The following is a 24,331-nucleotide window of genomic DNA, read 5'->3' as shown; positions in this document are numbered from 1 at the left end:
AAATGCTTTTTGTGACATATGTTCACCAATCATTTACAGCAACTCTGTTGATTAGAAATTATTATCCCCATTGCAAAGAAGAGAAATCTGAGACTCAGGGAAGTTCTGAGTTTCCCAAGGCTATGCAGGTAGGGGTAGAGAGGGGATTTTAACCTCTGTCAAGTAAGGTTCAAGATCTGAGCTCTTGATGTTTTGTGTTCTCTCTCACATACTCCCTGGGAAGAGGTTGAGTAAAATATTATCTTAGGGTCTGTTCAGGAAAAACGTAGGACTTAAGTAGAACTCAGATTCAGAACCAGACGGAGAAGTCAGAGTAACCAAGTTAAATTGTAAGCAGGAACCAGATTGGGGGAATATGGCCAAAGGCATATTACTGAATTTCAGAATTTAGAAATATCAAGCAAGTAGAAACTGTGAGTAAGATTATAATAATAACAATTTTTAAAAAGTAGGATAGATACAGTGAAGGCACTAGATTTGGACAGGTGAGGTCTAGCTACATTTTATACAATTAGGAATATTTTGCTGTCAACCTCTTCATTTCTAAACGTGCAACTCCTGACTTTTGCATTTGACGCTTTGTGCTCTCCTACTATTGTCGCTCATAGTATTTCTGCCTCCCCAGCTGGTGATTTTTTCCCTCCTGTTGAGCTTTTTGAATGAATTCTCAGAGATCATACCAAGCAGCGCTCTCTCTCTGGAAGCTTATCCTAAGAACATGCACTTCCCTCCCCTCTGAACTCTCTTGTCTATGACAACTTTTATGTTTATCTACACATGACACTTACTATATCAGGAATTTTCCAAGGGCTTGACATGATTAATTTCATATAACCTTCACAATGATCCTACAAATTAGGTACGTTCATCATCGCCATTATATAGACTTGGATAAAGGGGCTTAGAGAGGTCAAGTAATTTGTCTAAGATTAAAAAGCTAATAAGAGGAGTTGAGATTGAAACACAAGCATGTTTTATTCTAGAGCTTAGGCTCTTAAATGAAATGGTTTATTGCCTTTCCTATGTAGCAGTAAGTCACATATCATGGAGGACAAACTTCTGTAGAGCAATGTCTTTTATCCTTTTATCCTTGAGTAGCACCAAATGAAAGTTTTAAAACCGTGTTTTATGTATGATCTCACATATTTTAAGTAGATTACAAATCGTTTTAATCATAATTGTAAATAGTTTCAGAGGATATAACTTCAGGGATATTGCAAATAGCATAAATTTAGAACTAAAAATTTAATATCACTTTAAGAAATGTGTTCACCTTATTTACCATCATCCATATCAAAAATACCTGAACAAACTCTATTATAGTTTGAAATTTTATAAGGTTTCCTTTTTTCACTTGATCTCATGTTTTAATTCTATTTTCCCACAGAATTATAGCTAAATGTTTGTTATACTTGAAAGATTTTGAAAAAAATTTTCTATCAGTCTATCATACTTTCCTGCAACAAAAATAAGTATAAAAATTAAAATTACTTTTTCAAAATTTTCTCACATGGAGCTGGCCCAGTGGCGTAGTGGTTAAGTTTGCGCACTCTGCTTCTGCAGCTCAGGGTTCATGGGTTTGGATCCTGGCAGATCCATACTATGGCGGCGTGCCACATACAAAATAGAGGAAGATGGGCACAGATGTTACCGCAGGGGCAATCTTCCTCAAGCAAAAAGAGGAGGCTTGACAATAGTTGCTAGCTCAGGGACAATTTTCCTCACCAAAAAACAAAAGTTTCATGTTTTCATGAAACATGAATAGATGTCCATTAATCTATCTTCTGGATTAAGTTATCATTAAAAATTTCAGTAATAAACAGCATATTAAAATCATGTGAATATATATATTTTACAAAATAATTATTAAATATAAAAGTTGAATTTTATTGAAAATTCATTTCTTAATAACATTGATGAAAGATTAACAAAAATTAATTCAGATATCCATGGATGAATATTATTCATTGCTAGAAAGGCTGAAGTTCAGCATAAACTCTATTCTAAATTTTAAAAAATAAATCTAAGTCCTGAGAAAATTTCGCTCTTATAAATAACTAGATGGGAATGAAAAAAGATTTCTTACAGTAATTTCATTTAATTATTTGAACTCCTTTTTTAGTTATATATACCAAAAATGACATACTGATCCAACATCAAAATAATCTTATCTATCAGCTGAGACTCAATCAGGAATTCTTGAATGAAAACAATCTTATGAATTATGAATTTATTAACAAACCACCCAAGTTGTAAGATGTTTGCTACCTAGCGATTAACATCATTCCCTTTAGCAACACTGCCACCAATATTTTGAATTCTCCACTTGATTGGCGCCTTGTAAGTTTTTACCCCTTCTAGGAATGCACTGTGTTGAGAATGGATTCAGGATAGGTGAGAGATATACCTTCCTTCTGAAAAGTCGGAGAAGGGAGATTGTGAAAGGGGAGGTAGTAAAGGAGAACCTTCAGGAGCCTTCTCACTCAGATTCATTTTAGAAAAGTATACTTGGGAGGCGGACCTGGAAATGAACTTCCTTAAAACTCTCTGTGCCGTGTACCTTTAGACAGCCTTAGTGAACCTGCAGTAGTGTGTCCATCCCAGTTTGAAGACACTGCTGTAGAGAAAAGATTTTTAGAGCTAAGCAGACCTGGGTTTAAATTCTATGTTACTTCCTGAAAGTATGACTTTTGTCAAATTAGTTATCTTTTTTGACCCTAAGTTTCTTCGTAGGTAAGACAGGGAATAATTAATGTCCATCTCTAGGATTCTGGTGAGGATTAATTTTGATAGCAAGAGTGAAGCACCTAGTATAGAATTTGGCCCAAAATGGATGCTTCCTGAATAGTAGCTATCGTTTCTATAAGCTCATTACATTTGATAAATGGGTATACTCATCATCAGAGCTACTAACCAAGAATATGGGGCACTCCCACTGCAGAAAAGCCTCTTTACCACAAGACCTCATCATAGGACCCCTCTTAGCACCAGGCACCTCTCCTCTTCCTGAACTCCATTGCTCTAAGGAAACTTGCCTGCTGCTTACCCTCTTCCAAACACTAGGTGCTCCTGAGTGATCCTAGAAAGTAGGATTGCTGTTCTAGGAATGTTTTCAGCAAGGCTACTGTTTCTTTACTCACTTCTTTTGCTAACTTGCCAGATGTTGCATCTAGGAAAGCCTCCAATGCTATTAAGGAAGGACATCTGAATAAGAAGCACATGGCGTTTGTCAGAACACATTGTGATATGTGTTCAGAAATAGTTCAAGGGTCCAAGTTGAACAAGTACCCAGCCTCTTTGTGAGGGGTACCAGATTGTTAATATAGACAACTTGATTATAGTAACAATTTTAAATGAACTATGCATATCTTGTCCTTCAAGTAGACTGGAGATGCCTCAGAAGTAGGGACCCAATCCTTTGCTTTGACTTTCCACAATTGAAAATAGAGCCTTGCACATCTTTGTATTTAAAAGAAAACCAAATATAAAATACTTCCCCATCCTTCGCTTATACCATCCTATGGAGATTGGGAATAGGAAAGACACATTTCTCTCCATTAAATCTATAAGGGACCTTAAAGAGCTCTGCTCTGCTACTTCTAAGTGACAAAATAGAGAAAATGTCATGGATGTGAATAATATAAAAATGTAAATAATTTTCTATTTACTTCTTCACACAATTCATTTTTTGACCAGTAAATCACCTTGAAAAAATAAGAAACGATCACATCAACATCAGTAGCTTCTCTTGCTGAGATTTTATTCTGTTTTGGAAGAGCAAATCAAAGAGGAAATTCTAGGCACCAAAAATAACAATTTATACATCAAACTTTTCAAATATCTTTCAGGTACATGATCTCATTTGAATCCCAGGGTTACTTGTGGTATGAATATGATCATTGTCCCAATTTTACAGATGAGAAAACTTAAGTCCATAGAAGTCAAATAACACACCTAAATTCAAGATAGTAATTGAGGGAATCAAGGAATTGAATATAGCTCTGATTGATTTCAAAACATGTGCTCTTTTCTATACACTAGAGTTGGGTTGTGTCTGTACTGACTTACAGACACATCTTGGAAACCTCTTTTTACTATGCACTATGAAATGAATTTATTGACTTGCTATTGTCATCCACTAACAGCAGGGTGCAGAATATGTTATTGCCTCACTCTTGTCCAAGGATTCCCCATGGATGGAAAGTCTAGTAAGTCAGCAGGGACCTTGTTAGCAGTCACAGATGCCAAAATGGCTCAAAGTTCTTTGTGAAGGGCAGTGACAGTTGCCCAAATTACTCTGTGTTATGCCTTCAAGTCTGCCTGCTACATTCCCATGGAAAATTAATAAACACAGTTTCAGGCTGATGATAACAACAGGAAATTTCAACTTGTCAATCCATCTCTTTTTCTCTTTCGTTTCTTTCCCTATAGTACTCTGGAGAGTATTTGTATTTGTTTGTTTGTTTTTTAGTATTGATTCCTATCTCTGACCCCTGGAGATTCAGATTTAATTGGTACAGAGTGGGGCTCAGGCACTTAGAGTTTTTAAAACACCTCAGGTGACTCTAATGTGCAACCAGGGTTGAAATTCACTGATTTAGGCTAAATTGCTCTCCATTCTCTAAACTTGAACTCATATTTTAAAAACTTTACCTCTGAATGTGTTATTTCCTTAACCTGAAATTTTCTCCTCCTGTATTTTGGCAGTCCAAAATCGCTTCTGCTTTTAAAATCCCTCATCACGCACTTCTGCCTTGAAATATTTTCATACTGATAACTGCTCCAATGTGTACCCTTAAAAATGATGTTTTAAAAAATTGAGCAACTACAGTTGGCAGGCACTGGGTGGGCATTTTCACATATGTCATCTTATTTAATTCAGTATGCTCCTTTCTAAGAAGCTGGGTTATAGATGTTGCACTTTATCATGCCTGTTTGATTTTGAAATGTGAAAAAGTATGTGGTTAAATCTTCAGAACAGAGTACATTTAATTTAATTTGATTTTAAGTGCATCTCTAACCTATTTTAACATTTCATAGAGATTCAGAGATGTAATTGGAGAAAAAAAAAAGAAGATAGAAAAACGTACTCTAGTGCATCTGAAGATTGAAGAGAAGTGACTGTTAGACCCCTTGGCTATATTACCCCTAATTTACTCTCTTAATGTGCAACTTAATTCAGAAACTATGAAGTGCATAGCCTCACAAAGTTACACACAATGATTTTAGGAGGTTGTGTTGGATGGCTGAGTACTTTAAAAAGGCTTATAATTTAAACTACTTGCAGCAGAAATGTAATATTGCAGATCAAAAAAGATCTTGGATTTAAGCAAGTTCCTAGGTATAATGGAAACATTAACTTTCAATCCAATTTCAAGTTTTCTCAAATAAACTGCTAGCTCTACAGCCATAAATGTAGTTAATTACCATTTATGTTTATTAGAAAAATACTTTTAATTTGACTCAGGAAATTCCTTCAACCACGGGGAACAGACCAATGAAGCAAACGTAGTGGTGGGTGATTGTTTCTTACCATATAATTATTAGATGATAAATAGTTAAGGTCACAAATGCTCAGTGAATTCTGCGGTTCTCAAAAGTGTGGTCCCAGATCCAGCAGCAGTACTTGTAAACTTGCTAGAAGTGCAAATACTCTAGTCCTACCAGAGAGCTATTGACTCAAAAAGTTAGTAGGATTCTCCATTTGTATTAACAAGTCTGCCAGGTGATTCAAATGCACACAAATTTGAGAACCACTGCTCTAATTATTTTCATTGTTTGCACAAAGACAATGGTGAATCAGTCATAATTATTCATAGTCATCTCCATAAACTCAATGAAGGAGAGCAACAGAATTGTTTCATGTTATCACTTTAAATTGTTTATTATTTTAACCATTAGACTAATTTATCCTTTTTGTAACCTCAATGTCTGCGTGGGTGTGTGCGCGCCCGCAAATAATTTACATCATCCAGTGATTTTTTTTTAACATTTCTTAGATATTATCTCCAGTTTATAAACACATCTGCAAAGTTATCTTACACATCAAGAATAATGGTCCATTTCTTCATTTAAAATTTGTCTGAAACTTGTTTTAAAGTAAAATTTTATAATGGCTTTCTATATTTTAAGATTAGATTTGTGTGTTTGGGAAGACTCAGGAACGTTGAACCACATAGCAGAATCATTTAGTTTGCTAAATTGCACAGACTGAAAGAAGCAAAGATCTTTATAGACAAAGTATTATTCAAGTTGTGTTCTCTTCCCTGCTCTTCACTGAAGACTGAATTGATAGTACCTGGGGCATTTAGTATATTTTATCAGAAGTGCTAAAATTTTGATAATATTTTAATGTTAATGCTAACTGTTTTTGAAGCAACTGTAGAGCAACCAACTATACTAGTCCCTGTTTGCCCCGGACTGTTCTGGTTTTACCACTGAAAGCCATGTGTCCTAGGTAGGGCCTGCTTCATAAGGATGCAACTGAGTGTCCCCCAAGCATGACTGCCCATACGTGGTTTAATGCTCTGCTGTTGCTATCTTGAAATTCTTAATAATTTTTGAACAATGTGTTCCATGTTTTCATTTTGCACTGGGCCTTCAAATTATGTAGCTTGTCCTGGACCTGGGAAACCCCATAGTCCCAGGCAAACAGGGATACTTGGGCATCCTGCAAAGGTTCTGTATCACATTCCTTCATTGGCTTGATTTGATGGGGTATTTCTATAATATATAATTCAATTAAATCATTTGTGTGTCCTACTATCTTGTTTATGTCTTTGCTTTTTAATTAGGCAAGATCATTTAATAATAGTTTCATATATGTCACATATTCTCTATATATATTTATAATTTATATATTTATATAGATATATATTTATATATATTTTAAATATATATAAATATATTTATAATATATTTTAAATATATATAAATATATTTATAATATATTTTAAATATATTATAAATATATTTATATATTTATATATATTTTCCACAGTGAATGTTGTAACACATTTGCAATACATGTTATAGTTCACAAAACACTTTCAGGCACATTTTCTCATTTGACATTCCGAGTAGTGAACTAGCAAAAGATTAATAACCAAATCTCAAAGGGGAAGTGAACTGGTGGAGAATATGTAGGTTTACAGTATCTGTCAATTTCCATAGTGTAAATGTTACCATAATTGTTAATTTCAAGGTACCAACTTGGTGTCACTGAGTAAAGGGTTGGGAAAATATCTCTCACAGCAGATATGAGTAAGCTCCAGCACACCATTGGATGTTCCTAACACAAAGGAGATGGAGTAAGTATCAACAACGTTATACTGCAAATGAAGATACTGAGATTGGGGAATCTAGATGACATATTAAAGGTTACTTGTCGGGGCCGGCGCCATGGCTTAGCGGTTAAGTGCATGCGTTGCGCTACTGGCGGCCCCGGGGTTCGGATCCCGGGCGCGCACCGACGCACCGCTTCTCCGGCCATGCTGAGGCCGCATCCCCCATACAGCAACTAGAAGAATGTGCGACTATGACATACAACTAGCCACTGGGGCTTTGGGGAAAAAAAAAAGGAGGATTGGCAATAGATGTTAGCTCAGGGCCCGTTGTCCTCAGCAAAAAGAGGAGGATTAGCACGGATGTTAGCTCAGGGCTGATCTTCCTCACACACACACAAAAAAGGTTACTTGTCTTCTGAGTGGCTAATGCCAAAACTATATCCTCAATCTTCTCATTCCAAATCCCATGTTCTTCCCCCTACACCATTCTGCTTTTTTTATCTCTCGAATCAATAAATTTGTATATAGAATTTTAGCTATGAGTATATAATGAGAGCATACATATCCCATGGATGAAAAAAATTAACATCAAATAAACTTACAGTCATGTGTTGCTTAATGAGGGGATACTTTCTGAGAAATATGTCATTAGGTGATTTCGTCATTGTGCAAACATCATAGAGTGTAGTTACACAAACCTAGATGGTTACACAAACCTAGATGCTACACACCTAGGCTATATGGTACCAATCTTATGGGACCATTGTCATATGTGCAGACCATCGTTGACAGAAATGTCATTATGCAGTACATGACTGCAGTTGCAGGGAAGCATAATTAATAAAGATTCTACTTATATTAAATTAATGGTAATCATTTTTAAGATACTTTGATTAAAATCACTTGAAAATATGTTAGAATTTTTCACAAGTGTGTTTGCATTTATCAATCTTCAATTTCAAATAGGGTCTTCCCTGTGCTTACATATCACAAAGACTCATCTTCACAATTTAAATTTAAATGGAAATATAATGCATACATTTTCTTATGTCTTTTCATTACTAATTAATTACCACTTGGCAACAAAGATTACTGCTATTACTACACTTTCAATACTTGTGTGGTAGGCATTAGGCTAAATGTTTCCTCATGTTCTTATGGAATTTAATCCACATAGTAACTCTGTAAAGAATATATGGTTAAACCAACTTGCTGGTGGTAGAACTAAGGCTTAAAAAGGTGGTTTTTCCAAGGTCCTTCAATAGGTAAGTGACAGAGCCAGGATTTGGGCTAATTACCAGATTTCAAAGCTCTTCTCTTAATCATTCTGTTACACTCTCTTAGTTGGCATAGAGCTGTTAGTTGTACTAAAATATAAAATCATTGAGATGACAATAGATGTTCTTTCCTAGTTCCAACAGTACCCTTGTTTCTCTTCATGCTTTTTCATGAAAAGAGCTGAGAAAGCTGAGATACCTGATCCAGCCCAGTTTTCCATAACATACACCTTCAGGGTAGAGAAGGCCCTGTCATGGCGATTCCCACTATTCCTCTTCCTGTGGATGAGTACTTTGCAAGCTTCCTATCACAGGACTTCAGGCACATAGTCAGCTGGATCAATCAGATTCCCATTATAAAACACAGAGAAGGCTGGAGTTCTTTGGTCGTGCCACCAATGTATAAGGCCAGATGTTCACCTCCTTAAGCCCAGTGTTTGTTTCTGTCAAATTTAATTCTCTTACTGAATTTCAACAGTTGGTAGAGGAATATAATTGCATCTTAAAGGTTGCTTTTAAAAGTCACTCTAGGTAGAAAATACTGTCATTTTATTACACTTTGGATATCAGCTCAGTTTAGGATGAATGCTTTTCTGAAACAATTTTCGTCCACTGGAGTTCTCAAATACTAGTCTACTCCATTATTTAGAATTCAGTTTCTATATGGAGCTAGAAAATTAGACTGTGTATCAGCATACAAGACAGAGACTTATTTTTCAATGAAAATTTCCCTTTACAGAGACTGTTGTAAGTAATTTACAAAAATTAACTCACGTAATCTTTGTAACAACACATGAAATAAGTATTGTGATTATCTTCAATTTGTAAATGAAGGACTTCAAGTAAAGATGTGTTAAACTTTGAAAAATCACCTGGCTAGTGAGCGATAGTACCAAGATTTTAACCCAGGTAGTCTGACTCTTCCCACTACTCGCTGCTTCCTCTAAAACTTTCTCTCTCTATTTGGAAGATTTGGGGACGTGACCTCCCCTGTTGATGATCCAATTTTGCTATTAGCTGTGTGACCTTGTCAAGTTATTTAAATTCTCTGAATCTCAGTTCTCTCATCTATAAGATGAGTGTAATAATAAATATGGTATAAGGCTTTTGAGAGGAATAATTAGGATAATGGATGTGAAAGTTGCTAGGAACTGAAAAAGCATGTCTAAATTGATTTCAGCCATTGTTATTAATTATAGAGACTCTCTGGGAATTTGTAAGACTGTTTTCTAGAATATTGGAAATAATTTGTAATTTTTCCCCTTTTTCTTCTTTGTGTGTTACCTGATCTACTCCAACTCATCCTTGAGGATATCGGATGCTCAATCAGAGTTTTCTTGACAATAAACACTTGGTTAGGTCCTTCTTCTGAATAACACTTATATTTCTCTCTTTTTAATCATTTATTTCCTTTGTATTATAATTACTTATTCATGGTCCAGTTCTTAATTAGATTGTAAGTTCTCAGAGAGAAGGATCTGTGTTGTATTTGCTAGTTGTTCCTAGTGTCTTGCAAAATACCTGCATACAGTAGATATTTTATAAATGTTTGTTGAGAAATAAATATTCCATATTTATTTCTCTTTCTAAAACATGTAACCCTAGTTGCTAGCATAGTTTTAAAATTAGTTAAGCTAAAACCTTTTGGAACGTGCTCATAATGTTTCAAGACTTATGACTGAGTAAGATGGATCCTGGCTCTGAGTCTGGCTCCTATGTTTTTATTTAATAGGCTGTTTTCTCAATATTCCTCTGATGGAATAATTGTATATAGAGAAAGGTCTGAGAAGCTTGTATGAAAAATAGTTAAGGTGTTGCTCAGCATGGAGGAGATAATAGTAGATGGTAGAAGAAAAGAGATAGGTGATTCTTCATTTGAACAAAGCACGTTAATAGAAATAATTACCCATAAATCGTGGAATACATTTTGGGAGATGCCATTGGGTAAGAAGAATCTATAAGGCTAAGAAAAATAGAATTTCATGGCTTTTTCTACTTGGTGGAAAATGAGATAAAGTGGAAAAATATTGTAGAAAGAGAGGTAGAGGGGCAGAAAGCAATGGCAAGTGAAAGAAAATAAATGATCTTTTCTCATCCAAGAATTGAGTCTTCAATGTAAATGAGGCATCCCAGCCCAAAACTAAAACTAAAATTACTGGATCCTATAGGGAAAAAACTTGAAAAGGCTCAAACAGAAAGACCCAACACTCATCCATTCAAGGTGTTCACAAAACCCATTTCCTCAAACTCCTGGATGCATAACCAACCTTTATTTAGGTGTGGCCCTGTGAATGAATTGTGGTCAATGGAATGTGGGCAGAAGGTAGTAGACTACTTCCAGCCTTGACACATATATTCTTCCTATAAGACCCTTCAAAAATGCTCTTTTCCCATCTCCCAGGAAGATGCGGAAGATCCATCAGAGAGCTGGAGGATAGTAGAGTCATTAAAACGGCCATGTGAGAGGCCACTCACCAGCCATTAACGTCCAAACTGGACTTTGTGTGAGGAAGAAATCAATCATTATTTTTTAGGTTAGACCACTAAGATTTGGGGGTTGGTTTGTTACAGCTAGTATGTCTTAATCAGTTTGGGCTACTATAACAAAGTACCACAGGGGTGGCTTATAAACAACGGAAATTTATTTCTTATAGTTCCGGAAACTGGAAGTCCAAGATTAGGGTGCCAGCATGGTCAAATTCCAGTGAAGGCTCTCTTCCAGGTTGCAAACTGCTGACTTCCAGTTGTGCCCTTACATGGCCTAGAGCAGAGAGGTGAAGCAAGCTCTACTGTGACTCATACAACGGCATTAATCCTATTCATGAGGGCTCTACCATCATGACCTCATCTAGCCCTAATTAAATCCCAAAGGCCCAACTTCTAAAACCATTACATTGGGAGGTATGATTTCAACATATGAATTTGGAGGAGACACAAACATTCAGTCTATAACATCCTAGCATGTTACTCTAATATATTCCAATTTCCTAAGTTATATAATAAAAGCCCAAAAGTTTAACAACTTGAAAGGTCTGGAGTAAAAGAATATTTTGACACTTCATTTACCACTGCAGAATTAATGTTGTTTTATATGAAGCTTGTGATAGGAGCACTTGATTTTAATTTTATTCATTTCAATAAATGCTAGGAAAAGTGATTATGCCAGAAACTGCTATTTTTTTCACCAATACTAATTCTCTTCTTTTTCCTAATAATGAATATCCTAAATGTAATGGGGCACGTGGCCATGAGCTGGAGATTACATTTTCCAGTTTCCCTTTAGAGCTAAATGTGGCCATGACTGTTTGACCATACAGATGCAACAGAATTGATGAGAGACACTTCTAATTATGCCTTTGAAGAGGAAAGGACATGCACTCTTCTCACTTTGGGTTCTTCCTGCTGATTAGGATGAAGACATTAGAATGTAGATCTAGAGATGGAAGCTAGGAGTTGAGGATGGTAGACCTACACTACCACTCCTGGATTAACTATCTCTGTGTTGTTTCACGAGAGCAAAATAAACATCTATCTTTTTTAAGCCACACTATATGGGTTTTCTTTCTTACAATGTTTTAAAGTGAACCCTAATTAGCAGAAGGAGTTATAGACTAATTCAGTAATATCGTATGAACCTAATGGCTTGTGGAACCTCAGAAGGAATATCTAGAACCATAGTTGCTTTTGGTGTACACACAAGTGATACTTCTTCTCCTGATTAATCACCGTATTTCAAGTATTTCTGCCTATAGAACTGATCCTTTTTATCAGTACATTCTCTTCCTCTTATTTAAGTACTAAAGTTAAAATTCCAAGTTCACAAGCTTTCAAAGCTTGTATGGGTAAGTCACCTACTATGAGGTCACTGCCACAAGATTCTGAATTTACTATAGGATTAAAAAGAAAAATAAATGTAGTTTGGATTAAAATTATTAATAGAAGAAAACAAAATTCTAACACTTGAATAAATCCTATAAAAGATTTTCTTCATTGTAATATAACAGAGGTTTCCCACATTTAACAAATATCTTATTTGATACTTATATGAACACTCAGAGATAGGTAGTACAAAAATATTATCTCCATTTTATAGGTGAAAAAGATAGGCTATGTGAAGTTAAATGACTTACCCAGTGTCTCATGTCTTGAGTTCAAGACACTACATTTCTAAACATTTCTCAATTGTACTATGAGCTCAGAATTTGGTATGGATTTTGGATTCCAGCTCTGCCACTTATGATCTATGTTGCTGTAAGCAGATGATTTTGCATTTCTGACATTTTTTTTTATCTATAAAATGTTGATAATAAATAGAACTTACCACTTAGGGTAAAGTTGGTAAAAGGTAGATAAATTGTTTACTAAAGTACCTAGCATTTAATAACCTCTCAATAAATGCTAGCTATTACTTTTTTTAATTTTTTTTTTTGGTGAGGAATATCAACCCTGAGCTAACATCCGATGCCAATCCTCCTCTTTTTGCTGAGGAAGACTGGCCCTGGGCTAACATCCGTGCCCATCTTTCTCTACTTTATATGGGACACTGCCATGGCTTGACAAGCAGTGCATCAGCGTGCACCCGGGATCCAAGCCAGTGAACCCTGGGCCACCAAAGCGGAGCCTGCACACTTAACCGCTATGCCACCGGGCCAGCCCAAGTTTTAATTTTTAAGGGAGGATAGATTTGTAGTAAAATAAAGATGCAGAACCCTAGGGAGTACCATTTACATTCCATTTTAGGATAATTTTATTCTCTAAAGTACAATATAATAAAATTTGGATGGTATCTCTAGAGTTGTACAATGCAGTAACCTTAATGATTTATTTTTTAGAACTGGATAGCTTTTATCTTGAGAAAAGTGACATCTTACAACATACTTGGCATTGGAGACAAGCTTCTATTTTATGTGTTTTTCCCTTGTATCCAGCTAAAGCTCTGCTACAAATTTCTACTGAAATCTATACCTAAATAAATAATCAGTTTGATCCTCCTAAACTTAAATGCAAAGAAGGAAAGGATAATTATTCATTGTGTCTAGCATGAAATTGATTGGCTATAAAAAGATGGAGACTAGAGTTAACCCTGGTATTTGTAGATGTAATATTTTAATTTTAGACCAGATTTTCCCATGTAAGTTTATTGAAATTTATGAACTAATTTAATTTTTAAAGAGCATTTGGGGAAATAAAAGACACAAAGTGATGGTGGTAGGTGGGTTCTATTGTCAAATTGGTTGGAAATATTTTGGGTTAAACAAATCAAAATATCTCTCTGTATTGCAGAACTTCTCAGATCTCTTATTCTATGACATGTTTTGAAGCTCTAAAATGGCATGTACCATCTATATTTCCCAAATAGTTTAGTCTGGCGATCAACTTTTCTGTCTACTTATCCAACTCTATACAGATCCCTTTAAAGGAAAAATAGATTGTTTATTTCAATGGATTATTTGGACTACTTATATCAGATTCCCAAAGACAAATGACATGTAACCATTTATAATTTTTTGCCAAAGCAAGAATTTGACTCAACTGCATGACTTAAAAATAGGAGGAATGCTCTTTCTTAACCAGTAAGATAGCCTAGTCATCTACTTGGCCATAGCCTCATTAAAAGGTTTGTAGTTCTTGCCTTACCATAACATAAACAATAGCCATTATGAATTGATATGGAAATTCATTCCTTCGTAAAATATGAAATATGACCGTAAAATAAAAAGCAACAGCTAATGCTGTTTGTATAAATGAAAACAAGGCAAAAACATCTAAGAAGGATGGTTCTTAAGATTAAGAAATAGGTCTTAGAGGTATTCACAAAATTAGAGGTTCAGGTAGTTCTTGGTCTACTAGAACTATGACATATATTTAAGGAAATTTTCTGTAAACAATCTGTAGGTTTAGGTGAATTGTACACCAGTTATTGGAGCAATTATTTTATTCTCTGGGGCAATAATTCTTCCATTCATCTCAAATTGGCAGGAAAGAAAGTGATGACAGCTATTTGTGGAATGCAACATTTAGAATAAAATCTATATTATATTTGCCCTAAGTCCACTTTCCCACATATCGATAACTGTAATATTATCTTGGACAGTGCTGCAAATTGTATCTCTCGATGTTTATGAATCAATAAATGCCAGTGCACAAAAGTATTGACAATTGCTTGACCAAAAGAATGTTCTTAGTATCATGATCTTTTATCTAATCCAACTATTTAAAAGTAAATTTCAAATATTAGTGTATGTGTTTATATCTGCTTTATTTTTTAATTAAACTTTAATGTTGAGATAATTTTAGATTTACATGCAATTAAAAACAATAATAGAGAGAGATCTCATGTACCCTTTATTCAATTTCCCCCAATGGTAACACCTTGAAAAATTATAGTACAATATTACAGCTAGAATATTGTCATTGAAAGAGTTAAGATACAGGACACTTACATATGGAACTAGCTTTGCATTTTTGGAATCAACCTCACTCAGTTCATAGTGTAAAATTCTTTTCATACATTGCCAAATTCTATTTGTTAATATTTTGTTAAGGATTTTTACATCTATATGCATGGGGGATATTGGTCTGTGGTTTTCTTTTTACTTTATTTTTGGAAAAAAATTATACTTTTCTGGTATCTTTATGTTATGGATTTCTGGTTTGATTCCATTATGATAGGAGAACACAATCTATATGATTTCAATTCTTTTGAATTTGTTGAGGTTTGTTTTATGGCCTAGGATATGGTCTATTTTAGTATATGTTTTACCGGCACTTTAAAAGAGTGTTTATTCTTTTGTTTTTGGGTGAAGTGTTCTATAAATGTCAATTAGATCCTTTCAGTTGATGATGTTGTTGAGTTCTTCTATATCCTTGTAGATTTTCTTTCAAGTCCTACCAATTGTTTAGAAAGGGGTATTGGGCTGGCCCCGTGGCTTAGCAGTTAAGTGCGTGCACTCCGCTGCTGGTGGCCTGGGTTCGGATCCCAGGCACGCACCGACGCACCGCTTCTCCGGCCATGCTGAGGCCACATCCCACATACAGCAACTAGAAGGATGTGCAGCTATGACATACAACTATCTACTGGGGCTTTGGGGGAAAATAAATAAATAAATAAATAAAAAGAAAAAAAGAAAGGGGTATTGAACTCTCCAACTATAGCTGTGGATTTGTCCATTTTTCCTTTCTGTTCTGTCAGCTTTTGCTTCATACATTTTGGAGCTCTGTTGTATGGTGCATACATATTTAGGATTGCTATGTCTTCTTGGTGGAATGACTCATTTATTATTATATAATGTCACTCTGTCGTCTCAGTGCTACTGTCTATTGACTGTCTTTTTTCACTCAGGTATGAAATTTTCTTGGTATGATGAGTTATTTTTGTTTGAAAGCTGAATGTTTTGTGTATTATGTTATGAGACTCTGGATTTTAGTAAATCTTGCTTTAACTGGCTTTCTTTTACTCAACTCTAGCAAGGGAAAGAGAAATAAACACTGCCTCGTTACTGCTAGGTTGGGAAAGAAGTCCATATTCCCCATTTGACCTGGCTCTGCACTGGCCTCTATCTGGCTTTGAGAGATAGGAATGCCTTATCACTGCTTCCCACTTGACCTCCACTAACACCACAGATTGGGTGGTCTCATTATCACTGGGTCATAGTGGGAGTCCTGCCTCTCCACTAGGTTTCCACTGATACTAATCCAGCAGAGAAGAGAGTCACTTTTTTATGGCCAGGGAGGGGTGCAAGTGTAGGTCCCTTCCATGGCCTCCATGTAAGGTAGGGGGAGTGTTTCCTTACTGCTTGGTTGGGATGCAGATCTCTGCTCCCTACTCAGCCTTCTCTGACACCACCCTGGTGGGAGGATTGGGACACATTGTTACAGCCTGGCGAGGGTGGAGTTCACCCCAACTAGCCTTTACCTGCATGAGTGAGGATTGTGCCACGGATTTTTTTGTTTTTCTTTTTCTTTTTTTTTTTTTTTTTTTGCATTTTTGGTGTTTGATTGGAGTATAGTGGTTATTGCCTAAAGTTTTCTGCCCCTTTCCTTGTCCTTTGGCAAGAGAGAGCAGGCTTTTGTTGTTTCTGTTTGCCTTGTTTTTTTTCCTGTTATTGTTGCTTTTGTCTGCATCACTTGCTGTTTCCAGGTTTTTGGCTTCTTCAGCTCAAAATCTTGGATACATGAGGCAAACAGAGAACACAAGGGACTTACCACCATGTCAAGAGGTCCCAGGGTCTCTAGCTGGTCTGCCTTATCATCATCGTCCATATTATTCTATGTTGGTTTCATATATAATGCCCAGAGATTTTAGTTGTACTTAGAGAAGGAAAGAGGGAAAAGTATACCTACCCCACTTTCTCAGAAGTGGAAATCTGTTTACTTTTATTAGTTTATTGACTGTGATTCTTCTGTATTGTTGGCCATCTAAAAAGACCATTGTTTTCACACAAGGATTTCTTCGAAGATATTCACACAGAGTAGAGTGATTAGTGCTGGGTCATATAACAGAGGCAGGATTGGAATGCATCAGAGGCCTAAGTTCTGCTCTGGCAAACTAGAGCAGCCAGAAAGGGACATACATATGTAAAATTTCTGCTGTATTCTGAAGTATGATTGTTATCTAGATGAAAAGCACTTCTGCCATTGTTTGTATTAAGAGCTGAAATAACCATGCTTTTTATGGAATGCTATTTTTACCTGAATGAATAATTGAGATAAACTCTGATTATTCAGAGGTAGGTATTTGGCAGACATTTTCTTGAAAGTGAACACAGTATGTACGTCACTTGAAAGAAAACAACTGATGATATTTTTTGCAAGTGCTAAAATTTGAGCTTTCAAGGAAAAATTAGAATTTTGGAAAATTTTATTCCATTACTTGATAGGTTCTCAATACTTAGACATTTCTGATGAGATTGTTGGTAATATTAAGGAATGTGACTTTTTTATATTGTGTAATGAGATATTTCAACATTTGAAAGATCTGCATATTCCAGTGAACCAGTCTTTTACAAATGATCTATGCCTGATATTACAAAATAAATATGGGAAAAATATTCATTCATAAGGTAAGATAGATCAATGGATTTTAATGTAACAAGTAAAAAAAGTTCATTGGTTTCAGATTTGACAGTGCAACTGAACTTTTAAGAATTTACCACTTGTTGAGTTTTGGTGTAGGAAAAAAAGATCCACTACTATCAGAAAATATTGTTTAAAATACTTCTCCTTATTCCAGTTTTATATCCATGTGAGGTTAGATTTTATTCAAGTTCTTTAACCAAACACCATATCATAATATATTGAGTATAGAAGCAGACATAGAATCCAAATGTCTTCTCTTTGCAAAAATATAAAGCAGTGCCATGCCACTTACTATTTTTTTAAAATATATTTTTAATTATGTTATTTATACTATCATGTAGTGATTAAATTTTTATTTTAATGAATCAATAAATATTTTCAAATTTTCTCAGTTTTAGTTTTAAAAATGGTATGTAGCCATAAATATAACCCACATAAACAAAAACTTGTTGGAGTTCTCCATATATTGTAAGAGTTATAAAAAGATACTGAAACCAAAGTATTTTAGATCAATCACCGTAGAAGATTACAAAGCAGGCCTACATATACATGGGACATAGACAATTTTCTTTGGTGTCCTGAAGTCTCTCAACTCATATTTGTTAAATGAATAAATGCATAAAAACAGAATTCTGCTTTTTCTTTGCACTGTTTATTGCTAATGAGTGGTGGCATTTTCCCCAAGATTTGTCCCAAGGAAGTGAAATTTCCATATGCCTAATGGCTGACTCTACACTTGGAAGAGGTACATTATTATTTTGCTCCTTAAAGATCTTCTAGGACTTTAAGTTGAATTATTGAAAAATGAGATTTTCCTTTAGCAAACAGCCATTTTCCACAGCAGTGAATTCAAATGATGAAAGATTAAATGAAAGTCGTCTATTATGAATAAGTTCATATCATGAACACTAATAACCAATGCTAAATTATAAGGGAACTTGGGAAGATTATAGAGATGACAGGAGAGGGGGAAAAGGGAAACATTTCTTGTGTATGTAGTAGGAGCTTGGTATGCGTAGATCCTCACAATAGCCTAAGTATGTAATTATTAAATAAATTTTATGAATGAGGGAGCAGATGTTAATAATGCTAGAATTGATGATCAAATATAGTGCAATATGCCTTCAAAAATCAGTATTTCAATTCACTTTAAAGGGCCCCGCCCCAGTCTGGGGAGTTCTCTTTCTTCTCTTTCCAGTGTAGCTTCCTAAGATCGTGTTTGCCAGCACATAATACCAGCACCTTTTAATTCACAGCAAAGATGACACATGCCTTAAATAAATTACTTCCTCAAAATTCACATTTGGCAAGAACAAGTTGCATGCCAGTACAACTAGCAAAAGAGGGAAGAAACGGAAGAGTTATTTAAAAACGTCTAACTATATAGAGACTGACACAGTTTTTTTTACAGAGAGCTCGGGCTATACATATCACATTTGTTGCTAAAAGTTTACTGAGTATCAAGCAATAATATCCCCAAACTTAAACTATTCTGTTTTTAAGGTTTTTTTCTGAAAAAATTATAAAACTGTGAGTTTTTACCACTGAGATGTTTAAACAATGTCATTGAGTTTAAAGAAATCTGTCTCTGCAAAAATTAAAATATGCCTAATGTTCAAAGAGTCATAGTTTTTAGCCAGCTATCACTGCATCCTGACTGGAGAGTTTCTAACGACCAAATAAAATGAATATATTCTGGTCTTGCCATCCTTCTGCTTTGAAAAACAAGGCACTGATTAAGAATTTAACCGGCATTTGTATACACAGGAATTATGCTTGACTTGTTCTTTGTGGACTTAGTACGTAAGTATTAACTCTTCCCTGAGAGCAGCTTCTGCCCTAGATATCTTAAAATAATACATCCATAACCATACAGCCTTCTCCGTAATGTAGCAGTCCCTATTTTATTTCAGGCTTTTAAAAAAGGTAACCTTGTCTCCTGGTTAAAGAATCACATTCAAAGCAAACTCACCTCGAAAGTAATACACAAGATGCTTGTTTGAATTCCCTACATGTTATAGAAAGGATCCCATTTGCCCTGAGAACTTGGAGTAAAGAGAAAAAAGGTTATCCTTTGAATCAAATGAATTGAATCAGCTGATTCAACTGGAAGGAGACAGACTGTCTCCTGAACTCATTGGAATAACTACTTCACTGAAGATGGTGCTTTAGCTGAATCAGTGAATATTAAACATCACAGGACAGTTGTGAAGATTAAATAATATAACGTGAGAAATGAGAATGTCTACACCTAGAGATTTTTATTGTTATTATTATGATCAGGATCATTGCCTGATCAGAAGATCAAAAATGTTGGCAAAGTGATAATTCTGGGGAATTAGGTAACCCAGGCTTGGAAAGCTTTTCCTGGTCTTGATGAACTCTCTCTCAAAACCGTCCACCTCTGTTCTGAGTCGGTGTACACAAATCTATACCAAGCTACTCAGCTTTCTGATTCCATCAGAATTGGTAAAGATATACAGGAGAGGACTTGAGCCTTCCCATTACTAGAATCTCTCACCCCCCCCAAATAATCTCCTTGGCGTTGTGGTTTACACAATTAGTCTCAGCTGAACTTATTCTTTGAGTCAGTGCGATCATTTCTGGATATTCTAAGAAAGTCCATTTCTCAGGCAGGGAGACTGAAAACTAGGTCATTCTTTGAGACTTCATTGTGATTGGCCACCGGCCTTTCTCTTCAAATATGCACACTATTACCTTAAAACTTCATTCAAAGTTTCAAAACTTCTATTATCTTTCATTAAAGTCCAGAGCTCATTTACCACTTTCTAGACTGCTCCTCATGAAACCCTGGCAAACCAAGAGGTAAGTGATGTGTTTGGCAGTCACAATAAAATAGAAAGCGTTGAAGGGCAGCGAGAAAAAATGTTATAGAAAATCATAGTAGCATTTTTTTCAGGAGAGCTGTTACATGAAGATAAACTAGATTTTTAAATGGTGTATAGCTTAAGAAGACAAAACAAGGACCAATTATTAGAAATCCATGGCAGATGTTTCAGAATCATCCTCAATATGTTAGTCACCCTTCTGCCTCATGTTCAGTCACCAAGAGCTTCTGAGACTCCGTACTCTAGAGTATACAAGAATTCCTACACTCTAAGCAACTCTTCATCATCTCATTCTCCCTACTTTAAAACTAGCCCTTACCATTCATCATCCTCCCAATAGCTCATTGACTAATCTTTCTGCATTCTTCTGCTAAGGCCACTAGCTTCATATCTTTCTGAAATGTAGATAGGATCATATAGATTTCCTGTTTAAAAACCTCTCATGCCTCCCATTGTCTATGGAAGTGTTTCACAAAACAAGATATGTGGACATAATCTTGAAGATATGAACATTGTATCATGATTTTTAAACACTAGATTTTCAAATATATCTCTTTCACAGGGAAGATATGAAAAACATTTAAATAGAGAAAACTTTAGTTTCTTAATTCCCTAGGGATCTGTGGACACATTCTTAGGGGCCTATGCCTTTTTTTTTTTCCTCCACAGAAGGTTGAGAAACACTGGCATACATGGTATATTCTAAACTCTTTATACCTCTTGTTATTTCCTACTGCAAATTTAATATTATAGCCATATACAACTTCTCATTTTTTTGTAACTCATCTCACACTTTCACACGTCTGTTCCACTGCAAATGTTGTTCCCTCTGCTGGACTTGCCTTTCCTCTTCCTCTCTGTTTGGTGAGAAATAATTGATATTTCAAGATACAGTTCCATTTTCACCTTCTTGGGAAGTATTTCTGGTTTATCTCTGGGTTCTTACCTCATTTTACACAGACCATCATATTGTGATTTCCTCATGTGTTCATGTAGTGTTTCCTCTTAGTAAGCTCCTTGAGGTCAGAAATTGGGTAATAGTTACTTTTGCAAGTCTTTGTACTTCCATAATTTCCCACAGTACCAGGATCATGGAGGGCTCTTTAAATTGAATGGAATTAAAATTTTTCTCAACCTAAAGAACTTCCTGTTCTCCTTTGTGAAGTAGGTTAATCCCTGTCCTTGAATGCCCACACAGGGATACTATCATAGTGTACATCTCAGCACAGTATGGGATGTTGGACTGAAGACATTGAGAAGTGTCTTCCAACTATAAGTTTCCATGATCCTAAGTTCCACTGTGCTTAGGGTTGGGAACACACCATTAAATTAGAGTTGTTCATGTTGTACCTTCCTCCCTTTTGGGTAACAAAGCCTGCCTTTGCTCTTTGTTGTCTCCTTGTTTTTGAGAATTCTCCCTGAAAACCTATTTGTATCCCGAAAAGCTATCTATCTCTAGGTATACCTTGAGAATTTTTCTTTTCCATCCTTCCTTCTCCCTATTTTTCAGCTGTACTTAGCCCATCATGATCTATTTTCTCAGGACTCAGTCTATACTTGGTTTCTATGCTACTTTCAGAAAAATTAATGAATGATAACTAAGTTGTCAATAATTAATCCAAGTTTAACATAATAATAGCTACCATTTATTGAAGAAATGTTATAGGTTCCTTACATATGTTATATTATTTAATCCTTATATGAACCCCATAAATTACTATTCTTATCTACATTTTACAGATGATAAAACTAAAGCCAAGAAGTAAAATAACTTATTCAAGGTAACACATCTGGGCAGTGGTGGTGTTGGATCAAATTCCAGTCAATTTGATTGCCTTTAACCAGTTCACTAAACTACCAGTTCTTCCTCACCTGCTAACTCACATACCAGTGCTAATTTTTCATTAGCACCATGATACACTGTGAAGTACCAGACACAATGGGTAGTCAGAGATTTGCACATGAGAAGATTATTCTTCGAATCTAATAGCCCATACTTCATGGGACCAACTATTTAGCCTAATCAGAAGACTACCTTTTAGAATGCATACTTATTTTTCTTTGCTTTATCTAAGAACATGAATCTCTTTTATGCAATTCACAAATTACACATCTTCAATATTTATTTCAGGATTTAAATCTAAGAGGAAAGCTGAGGTTACATAAACAGCTTCAGTAGATGAAAATGCAACAGCGCCTGCATCCCAGGACTGGCTGTGAAAATTTATTCTACGGGATGTACATTATACACCTCTCACAAGTCCCCAAATAAAAAATGGCAGCTATAATTATGAGGTTCAACCAAAACCAACAATTCAATTCTACCTGCATTTATTGAAGGAGCAGAGAGCGATGGTTGCCTTTGCTCCTGCTTCTCCTGTCCTGCTCCTCTCGCAGCTATATATACTTGAGTGCTCCTTGTAGGCCAAGACAACCTACATCCCCAACCTATCCCATTTTGAGATAAAATGTGTCTCTCCAGTGAGCAAAACTTGTTCCCAGATCTTTGTGTCTAATATCCTTTCCCACTGAAAGGAACCAATGTTTCTTGGAGATATGGCTGATTCTAAGCCTAGAGCAGTGTAGGTATAAGAGGACTAGAATATTTTGTTATACTAGAAAGAAAGAAAGTGCTAAAAAAAGATGGGATATGAAACAGAGAAATAAGAATCAGCTTAAAGGTATGCCAATGGGTAAAATCTGGGACCATTTGAGCACCAAGATAATTATGCACCATAATGAACTATATACCATTGAAAAAATTGGAAGTCTTTACTTCATACCATGGATGATAGATAGATAGATAGATAGATAGATAGATAGATAGATAGAGAGAGAGAGAGAGATAGATAGATAGATAGATAGATAGATAGATAGATAGATAGATAGATAGAAAGAATGGAGGGCTTTTGCTAACAGTAGAATCCTGAGTGCTGGCTAATAAATGTAAATGTAGTATTGAAGTTGGAAGTCATCGTTTTGCAACCACCAATGAATGGTCACTGCAGGAGAAAATTGTAATGAGAAGCAGAATATTTGCATAATCTTAAAAAAATGCCTCCACGTAGTCAATTTATTAAACGCAAGGGGGGAAAAAAGGTAACTATGCAGGGGGAAAATGGGACCACACTTGGAGCAGGTGATCAAATTAACATCACCAATGCGAGAAAGATGGTCATCATATGCCTCCAGATGTGATTCCCTCTTAGAAAGACACAAAATCACCCATGTAGAACTCTAGCTAAGAATGCATTACCTGGATCCAATTGTGAGGGAATACCAGACAAATTTAAAATGAGAAAAATTCTATTTAAAAATGGGGGGAGGGACTGTATTTCCCTCAAATGTCAACCTCATTAAAAAAACAAATAGGCTGTGGAACTATTTCACATTAGAGAAGGCTAAAGAGACATGACAACTAAATACTACCCCACCCTAGACTGGATTCTGTTACAGAGAGAAAATGCTATAAAGAATATTATTAGGTCCATTGAAAAAACTGGAATATAAGCATTATATTAGAATAAAGCATTATATCAATATGGAATTTACTGAAGTTGGTAACTCTTCTGTGTTTATGTAAGAGAATATTCCTATTCTAAGGAAAAGTACACTGAAATATCCAGGGGTAAATGTTCTGATCTATGTAATTTACCCTCAAATTGTTCAGATTGGGAGAGAGAGAGAAAGAAAGCAAACAAGATAAAACGTGAACAATAAGTGAATCTGGCTAAAGGATATATGTGTGGTTTTTGTACTGTTATTATTGTTCCAATTTTTCTGTAAGCTTAAAATTATCCGAACAAAAGTTTAAAGAAAAGAGTAAAAAATGTGTCCCTGG

The 24,331-nt window shown here is 35.4% G+C and overlaps 2 protein-coding genes across 2 annotated transcripts in view; one reads left to right on the top strand and one right to left on the bottom strand.

The window, feature by feature from the left end:
* Window positions 1-24,331, top strand: part of GRM5 (glutamate metabotropic receptor 5) — a 668,354-nt gene that overhangs the window by 66,964 nt on the left and 577,059 nt on the right. The gene's annotated exons all lie outside the window — the stretch shown is intronic.
* TYR (tyrosinase) overlaps window positions 1-24,331 on the bottom strand; it is a 90,389-nt gene that overhangs the window by 54,467 nt on the left and 11,591 nt on the right. The gene's annotated exons all lie outside the window — the stretch shown is intronic.

The sequence above is a fragment of the Ceratotherium simum genome, chromosome 7 (genome assembly GCF_057802395.1).
Source record: "Ceratotherium simum simum isolate JZ-2026a chromosome 7, ASM5780239v1, whole genome shotgun sequence".
NCBI lineage: Eukaryota > Metazoa > Chordata > Mammalia > Perissodactyla > Rhinocerotidae > Ceratotherium > Ceratotherium simum.
The sequence above is the reverse complement of the archived record's forward strand: the minus strand, read 5'-3'. Positions and strand labels throughout refer to the sequence as shown.